The following is a 10,242-nucleotide window of genomic DNA, read 5'->3' on the forward strand; positions in this document are numbered from 1 at the left end:
ATTTTAACCTATTTAAAACATGTCATCAAAATTCTAAAATTAATCTTAATCAGGAAAATTTAATAATGATGTTCCATAAATTCTTTTTTTAATTTTTTCAAAAAGATTCGAATTAGCTAGTTTTTCTCTTCTTTTTTGGGTTGAATCTTGAATTTTATAGAGTCGAAATTGAAGATAAACTATGTTTCAAAATTTAATTGTCATTTTTTTCGTGTTTTCTCCTCTTTTAAACCGTTCAATTAAGTGTAAATATCATTAATTATAAATAATAACAGAGTTAAAGGTAATTTGAGCAAATTGGCTATTTCTGGCAATTTATTGAAGTGTGTATCAAACTGGTAGCCCTTCGCATTAATCACTACCCAAGAAGTAGCTCTTGCTTTCAAAAAGGTTGGTGACCCCTGCGATACACCATATATATGTGGATATTGAATGAACACTTGATGCATATAATCACAGCAGTATGATGATTCTATGTGTCTACATTCAAACATTCTTCTTCATACTGCATTAATATATGCTACTTTTAAACTTTCATGCAGAGAGGGAAATCACAACTAAAAGTGTATTTATTAAACAGTTATTAAGCAGTGGCACAAACATTCATGTCATTTCCAAAACAGAAAGTGCAAGATTGTCAGAGACATTTTAAAACAAGCTATTAGTGCACTTTTGTGCATGATGTCACTAAGATGACATATCAAAACAACACTCAATTAAAGTGCACTTTTTGTACAGAACGCCACTACAATAGTTTAAAACAAATAAAGTGCACTTTTGTGCATGATGTCACACAAGATATTTCAATAAGTGTCAAATAAAAATGAGCTGCATAATAGGAAATCAAATAGTGTATGTCCTTCACTATGTGGTAGGTTCCTGCGGACGTTATCTCCTTCTATTGTTGACTATTTGTTTCATACGGTGTTGATGTGGAAATGGTTGCTTGGGCATTTTGTGGGTGTGGCACCGAACGGAGATGTTGACATGCGGAGTTTCAAGCACTCTTCATTCTCTAGCGGGTGACTTTTCAACTGATGCTACACATTAGCAGTAATGCTACTTTTTGTAGCAACGCTTTTGCCGCATACTTGACATATTACGGTTGTCTGTTCAACATCTTCCCGCTTGAAGCCAAACCACCGCCAGACGATGGACCCCCTGCTGTTTTTCTTGGGAATTAATTAGGGATGTCGATAAATGCTTTAAAATGTAATATCGGAAAATTATCTGTATCGGTTTCAAAATGATCGGTATCGGTTTCAAAAAGTAAAATGTATGACTTTTTAAAAGGCCGCTGTGTACACGGACGTAGGGAGAAGTACAGAGCGCCAATAAACCTTAAAGGCACTGCCTTTGCGTGCCGGCCCAATCACATAACATCTACGGCTTTTCACACACACAAGTGAATGCAAGGCATACTTGGTCAACAGCCATACAGGTCACACTGAGGGTGGCCATATAAACACCTTTAACACTGTTACAAATATGCACCACACTGTAAACCCATATCAAACAAGAATGACAAACACATTTCGGGAGAACATCCGCACCGTAACACAACAGAACCCCTAGCAGCACTAACTCTTCCGGGACGCTACAATAACATCTACGGCTTTTGGAGCTCAGTGCACAACTGCACACACAACAAGAAGGAGACGAAGCAGGAGAAGAGACATGGCAACGACGAGTAAGAAGAAGAAATATGCTTGCAAGTTCCAAAATGATTGGAAAAAAGAATTTCATTTCGTTCAGGACAGCTCGAAGGGGAAGGGGTATGCTGCCTGCACCTCAACCACGCCCCTCCCCCCACCACGCCCCTAACACCCCCATCTCCCGAATTCAGAGGTCTCAAGTTTGGCAAGTACCATACCATACCATACCAACTTTATTTATAAGTATGACATTATTACACTACAAATGGAGCAATACAAATACCAATAGAAATATCCAGTGTTTCCCACACATTCATTTATTTGTGGCGGCCCGCCACAAAAAAATTACGTCCGCCACAAATAAAAACAATTTTAAAAAAAAAAATTTTTTTTTTTTTTTGTATTTATTTTTTATTTTTTGTCCTGTCCAGCTTCTCAGGCAAATCATATAGTTGATGTAGATGCCCATATAGGCTGTTCAGATTTACTTTACAAAAGAGAAGTGTAGGATACTTTTCTTGTTGCCTTATTTGTATTTGACCACTACTGTTTTCTGTTTATGTGTTACTGACTGTGGCAGGACACCTCTGCCTCTGTTTCACTTTATGTTGCTGGTAAATAATATGCTTGTAGTAGTAGGCTAAAGTTAAATTATTTAGTATGCACCAATTAAAGGGGCAGAGCTTTGAGAGACATTTTAGCTTTTATATTTTATAAGATATATTTTTTGTAAGAACCACAATTAATACATATATTTCAGTGAATAACTTATTGTTCAAATCTGTATATAAATATGTACATAACGTGTTGTAATTATATTGTAAAATGGATGGATGGACGTTTAAAACAAACTGTTATTATTAATTAGTAAGTATACATTTTTTGAGCTTTTTAGAGAAAATCATATCATTGTAGTAAATTATGCAAATTACTTGATGATGTCATGGTGACCACGCCCATAGCCACGCCCCCACCTCCACAGGTATCTTGGCAGTTTATGGGAAACACTGATATCACTATTGATGATGAACAATACCAATACTTGACCTCTATTATCAACAATACATATACGTAATGATAACTAGAGATACAAAAGGAAGCAGAAAAAGGGAGGGGAAGAAAGAGAAGCAACTTATATTAACCTTGTAGATTGTTATAGTAACAATAGGTTAAGCTTTGTCAGTGTGCCGTGTGTTACATGCGGCGTTACAAGCACTCTTCTAGCGGGTGACTTTTAAAATGATGCTACAAATTAGCAGTAATGCTACTTTTTGTAGCGACGCTTTTGCCGCATACTTGACGTATTACTGTTGTCTGTTCGACATCTTCCCGCTTGAAGCCAAACCACCGCCAGACGATGGACCCCCTGCTGTTTTTCTTGGGAATCAATTCTTCTTCCTTCATTTGTTACCAGACTCGCACCTTCTCTCGCTCGTATTACCACCCGTACCGCAGCTAACGTCACCCATGCCGCTACCTCTCTGCTCCACGAGGGCGTATGCGTATGTGACGTATGTAAGAAGGCGCGCTTGTTTTATGTCTCTGTGAGAAGGAGAGACAAGAAAGAGTGAGAAGAGCCTGTAGTGTAATGCCCGCCAGCTAAAAGCAACTGCGTGAGAACGTATACTCCAATATCACCATATAGTCATTTTCTATATCGCACAGAGACAAACCCGCGATATATGGAGTATATTCCATATATCGCCCAGCCCTAATTGGCGGTGCACAGGATCCGCTGCGCGGAAACAAGCAGCGGAGCATGAAACCGTGGTGTTGTCTTAAGTTCTTGAGGGAGAGCACACAGGAAGTGTTGGTTTTAAACACAGAATGACTGAACACTCATGTAAATATTGAAGCAATTATGTCTCTAAGATAAATATGAACCTTCCCTCTTCCTTTTACCCTCAAGACTAATGACTTCAGACTTAAGTCAACTTGACCTGCTGCTGATACAATATTCATACCCATATTTAACCGCCTTAAAGTAATCTATTTATTTAGTTGAGTCTAATTCTGCGCCATAAAAAAAATGCATGTACACACCAGCCCTGATAAATCCACTTCTAGCTGTCAGCGTCTTGATTCACACACCCGGGTCAAATGTTCAATGCTTACGGATGCAATCAAGCGTTTATGCAGAGGCTGGTCAGCTCGCACACGCACACAAGGTGACCGCACACACACATCCTCCCAACATGGTGTGCATCCATCAGCCTCAAGACCCGACTGGTTGTTCTGGGTGGGGATGATGAGCCGTCAGCAATCCACACCACCGCTGTGATTGCTGTCATCTCAGCTCCATCCCGACCAGGCTCGAATGCTACATGCAAAAAGTGTGGAAACATTTGCATTGTGATCTAGTCCACACCCCCATTTGTACACCTTTTTAGTGTTTAACCACCTAAAACGGGGGTCAGCAACCCGCGGATCTCAAGCCCCATGTGGCTCTTTAGTGCCGCCCTAGTGGCTCCCTGGAGCATTTTTAAAAACGGATTGAAAATGTAAAAAGATGGGGAACATTTTTGGGTTTTTTTTCACAAACATGACACAAACCTTCCCAATTGTTAGAACTACCACTGTTGAATATGTTTGTGTGTATGCTTCACTGATGACACTAATTGCTCAAAATCCTTTTGTCCTACTCATTTCGGCGGTTCTTGAACTCACCATGGTGTGGACTGTGACGCAACAGTTTGTTTACATGTAACATCTTCCACTCCCTCTTTTTCTCATTTTGTCCACCAAACCTTTAATACTGTGCATGAATGCACAAAAGTGATCTTTGTTGATGTTTTTGACTTGTTGGAGTGCTAATCAGGCCTATTTGGTCAGTGTATGACTGCCATACTTGCCAACCTTGAGACCTCCGATATCGGGAGGTGTGGGCGGCGGCGTTGTCGGGGATGGGGGGCGTGGTTAAGAGGAGAGTATATTTACAGCTAGAATTCACCAACTCAAGTATTTCATATATATATATATATATATATATATATATATATAGTGATTTAGGGCTATATAAATAAACATTGATTGATATATATATATATGTATGAAATACTTGACTTTCAGTGAATTCTAGCTATATATATATATATATATATATATATATATATATATATATATATATATATATATATACACTACCGTTCAAAAGTTTGGGGTCACATTGAAATGTCCTTATTTTTGAAGGAAAAGCACTGTACTTTTCAATGAAGATAACTTTAAACTAGTCTTAACTTAAGAGAAATACACTCTATACATTGCTAATGTGGTAAGTGACTATTCTAGCTGCAAATGTCTGGTTTTTGGTGCAATATCTACATAGGTGTATAGAGGCCCATTTCCAGCAACTATCACTCCAGTGTTCTAATGGTACAATGTGTTTGCTCATTGGCTCAGAAGGCTAATTGATGATTAGAAAACCCTTGTGCAATCATGTTCACACATCTGAAAACAGTTTAGCTCGTTACAGAAGCTACAAAACTGACCTTCCTTTGAGCAGATTTGAGTTTCTGGAGCATCACATTTGTGGGGTCAATTAAACGCTCAAAATGGCCAGAAAAAGAGAACTTTCATCTGAAACTCGACAGTCTATTCTTGTTCTTAGAAATGAAGGCTATTCCACAAAATTGTTTGGGTGACCCCAAACTTTTGAACGGTAGTGTATATATGTATGAAATACTTGACTTTCAGTGAATTCTAGCTATATATATATATATATATATATATATATATATATATATATATATATATATATATATATATATATATATATATATATATATATATATATATATATATATATATATATTTATTTTATTATACATATAAATAAAATAAATACTTGAATTTCAGTGTTCTGGAGGCTATCCAGTAGATGGCAGCATTGTCCTGTTTAACTTCTCCGTTCATGACTGAGTATATCATTTCGGCCACCGTGTTCACATGTGAATAATATAAATACATTCTATTATACAGCATTATTCACATGTGAATAATATAAATACATTCTATTATACAGCATTATTCACATGTGAATAATATAAATACATTCTATTAAACAGCATTATTCACATGTGAATAATATAAATACAGTCTATTATACAGCATTATTCACATGTGAATAACATAAATACAGTGTATTATAGAGCATTATTCACATGTAAATAATATAAATACAGTCTATTATACAGCATTATTCACATGTGAATAATATAAATACAATCTATGGTACAGCATTATTCACATGTGAATAATATAGTCTATTATACAGCATTATTCACATGTGAATAATATAAATACAGTCTATTATACAGCATTATTCACATGTGAATAATATAGTATATTATACAGCATTATTCACATGTGAATAATATAAATACAGTCTATTATACAGCATTATTCACATGTGAATAATATAAATACAGTCTATTATACAGCATTATGCACATGTGAATAATATAAATACAGTCTATTATACAGCATTATTCACATGTATGTCAATAATGTTTGAACTGAACTAGAGGGCCGGTATGGTGTCATTCCATGGCCGGATTTTGGCCCCCGGGCTGCCAGTTTAAAAGCACCGTACTACACCCATGGGGTGTCTTAATTTTCCACATTACTGTATTTCTTTGTGTCAGCCAAGTCCTTTACTTGTGAACCGCTACACAAAAAAGGGCACAACAAGCATCCCTAACGTGTTGCCTGTGCTCTTATTTTTCTGAGGACTATACTCCAAGGTGGCGCTGTTATTACAGTCAACCCCAAAGCAGGGTGAGTCACTTTGTGGACTGTGGGCCAAATCCCGAGAATTATATTTGGAAATTTCAAAATGCAAAGGTCAAGTTCTTGCAGTAGGTCCTTAAAAACAGCAGACAATCATGTTACATAGAGGATCTTTGAAGAGCATTCTTTGCAATTGGTGTTTATTATAATAGACTTTTTACATGTGAATAATATAAATACAGTCAATGATACAGCATTATTCACATGTGAATAATATAAATACAGTCAATGATACAGCATTATTCACATGTGTATAATATAAATACAGTCTATTATACAGCATTATTCACATGTGAATAATATAAGTACAGTCTATTATACAGTATTATTCACATGTGAATAATATAAATACAGTCTATTATACAGCATTATTCACATGTGAATAATATAGATACAGTCTATTATACAGCATTATTCACATGTGAATAATATAAATACAGTCTATTATACAGCATTATTCACATGTGAATAATATAAGTATAGTCTATTATACAGTATTATTCACATGTGAATAATATAAATACAGTCAATGATACAGCATTATTCACATGTGAATAATATAAATACAGTCTATTATACAGCATTATTCACATGTGAATAATATAAATACAGTCTATTATACAGCATTATTCACATGTGAATAATATAAGTACAGTCTATTATACAGTATTATTCACATGTGAATAATATAAATACAGTCTATTATACAGCATTATTCACATGTGAATAATATAAGTACAGTCTATTATACAGCATTATTCACATGTGAATAATATAAATACAGTCTATTATACAGCATTATTCACATGTAAATAATATAGTATATTATACAGCATTATTCACATGTGAATAATATAAATACATTCTATTATACAGCATTATTCACATGTGAATAATATAAGTACAGTCTATTATACAGTATTATTCACATGTGAATAATATAAATACAGTCTATTATACAGCATTATTCACATGTGAATAATATAAGTACAGTCTATTATACAGTATTATTCACATGTGAATAATACTGTATAATAGACTGTACTTATATTATTCACATGTGAATAATATAAATACAGTCTATTATACAGCATTATTCACATGTGAATAATATAAGTACAGTCTATTATACAGTATTATTCACATGTGAATAATATAAATACAGTCTATTATACAGCATTATTCACATGTGAATAATATAAGTACAGTCTATTATACAGTATTATTCACATGTGAATAATATAAATACAGTCTATTATACAGCATTATTCACATGTGAATAATATAGTATATTATACAGCATTATTCACATGTGAATAATATAAATACAGTCTATTATACAGCATTATTCACATGTGAATAATATAAATACAGTCTATTATACAGTATTATTCACATGTGAATAATATAAATACAGTCTATTATACAGCATTATTCCCATGTGAATAATATAGTATATTATACAGCATTATTCACATGTGAATAATATAAGTACAGTCTATTATACAGTATTATTCACATGTGAATAATATAAATACAGTCTATTATACAGCATTATTCACATGTGAATAATATAAGTACAGTCTATTATACAGTATTATTCACATGTGAATAATATAAATACAGTCTATTATACAGCATTATTCACATGTGAATAATATAGTATATTATACAGCATTATTCACATGTGAATAATATAAATACAGTCTATTATACAGCATTATTCACATGTGAATAATATAGTATATTATACAGCATTATTCACATGTGAATAAATAAATACAGTCTATTATACAGCATTATTCACATGTGAATAATATAAATACAGTCTATTATACAGCATTATTCACATGTGAATAATATAAGTACAGTCTATTATACAGTATTATTCACATGTGAATAATATAAATACAGTCTATTATACAGCATTATTCCCATGTGAATAATATAGTATATTATACAGCATTATTCACATGTGAATAATATAAATACAGTGTATTATACAGCATTATTCACATGTGAATAAATAAATACAGTCTATTATACAGCATTATTCACATGTGAATAATATAAATACAGTCTATTACACTGAATAAATAAATACAGTCTATTATACAGCATTATTCACATGTGAATAATATAAATACAGTCTATTATACAGCATTATTCACATGTGAATAATATACAGTCTATTATACAGCATTATTCACATGTGAATAATGCTGTATAATAGACTGTATTTTTATCCTACTTATATTCTGGATAGAATTGTTTGTTAAAAAAATAGTCTCAAATGTTCCTTGTGATTGTGGAATACTAAGATATTCAAATAATCCAGTATAGCGCCGCTAATTGCTAGCTGGCAACGAGCACCCTAATTGTTAGCTGGCAGCTTGTCATCTCGCCGTGCTAATTGTTAGCCTGGAAATTACAGCGCTAATCCTAAATCCTAACGTGAATATGATAATATCATGTTTCATTGTAAAACATACATTTATTAATGAGCAGGATTGCCATGCAACTGCCATTTCTAAACTCCGCTACATTGGATTAATGTGTACTGAAAAACATTTACATAAGTGGAAAAACTACTGGGGGAACATAAAGAAATATATACTTTAAAAAGTTGAATCAACCAAAAATGTCATGACCCCCTTTCAGTAAAGGACCCCTGTTGAAGACATGTGAAGACATAGATGATCTTTGACCACCGTTTAACAGTAGATGTTTAAAAACAATATATAGATGATCTATAACTAGCATTTTTGCTCTAGTTGTTTAAAAACAGCGCACTCTTGTTATATAGAGCAGTGTCTTTCAACCTTTTTTGAGCCAAGGCACATTTTCTGCATTGAAAACATGCGGAGGCACACCACCAGCAGACATCACTAAAAAACAAACTCAGTTGACAGTAAAAAGTTGTTGTCGCAATTGTTGGATATGACTTTAAAGCATAACCAAGCATGCATCACTATAGCTCTTGTCTCAAAGTAGGTGTACTGTCACCACCTGTCACATCACACCCTGACTTATTTGGACTTTTTTGCTGTTTTCCTGTGTGTAGTGTTTTACTTCTTGTCTTGCGCTCCTATTTTGGTGGCTTTTTCTCTTTTTTTGGTATTTTCCTGTAGCAGTTTCATGTCTTCCTTTGAGCGATATTTCCCACATCTACTTTGTTTTAGCAATCAAGAATATTTCAGTTGTTTTTATCCTTCTTTGTGGGGACATTGTTGATTGTCATGTCATGTTCGGATGTACATTGTGGACGCCGTCTTTGCTCCACAGTAAGTCTTTGCTGTCGTCCAGCATTCTGTTTTGGTTTACTTTGCAGCCAGTTCAGTTTTAGTTTTCTTCTGAATAGCCTTCCCTAAACTTCAATACCTTTCCTTAGGGGCACTCACCTTTTGTTTATTTTTGGTTTAAGCATTAGACACCTTTTTATGTTGTGCGGACGCTATCCTTCTTTGTGGGGACATTGTTGATTGTCATGTCATGTTCGGATGTACATTGTGGACGCCGTCTTTGCTCCACAGTAAGTCTTTGCTGTCGTCCAGCATTCTGTTTTTGTTTACCTTGTAGCCAGTTCAGTTTTAGTTTTGTTCTGCATAGCCTTCCCTAAGCTTCAATGCCTTTTCTTAGGGGCACTCACCTTTTGATTATTTTTGGTTTAAGCATTAGACACCTTTTTACCTGCACCCTGCCTCCCGCTGTTTCCGACATCTACAAAGCAATTAGCTACCTGCTGCCACCTACTGATATGGAAGAGTATTACACGGTTACTCTGCCGAGCTCTAGACAG

The 10,242-nt window shown here is 34.3% G+C and overlaps 1 protein-coding gene across 1 annotated transcript in view; it reads right to left on the reverse strand.

The window, feature by feature from the left end:
* The window catches only part of jam3a (junctional adhesion molecule 3a), a 63,569-nt gene that overhangs the window by 46,116 nt on the left and 7,211 nt on the right, over positions 1 to 10,242 (reverse strand). The window lies entirely within an intron of this gene.

Source organism: Entelurus aequoreus, linkage group LG10 (genome assembly GCF_033978785.1).
Source record: "Entelurus aequoreus isolate RoL-2023_Sb linkage group LG10, RoL_Eaeq_v1.1, whole genome shotgun sequence".
Taxonomy (NCBI): Eukaryota; Metazoa; Chordata; class Actinopteri; order Syngnathiformes; family Syngnathidae; genus Entelurus; species Entelurus aequoreus.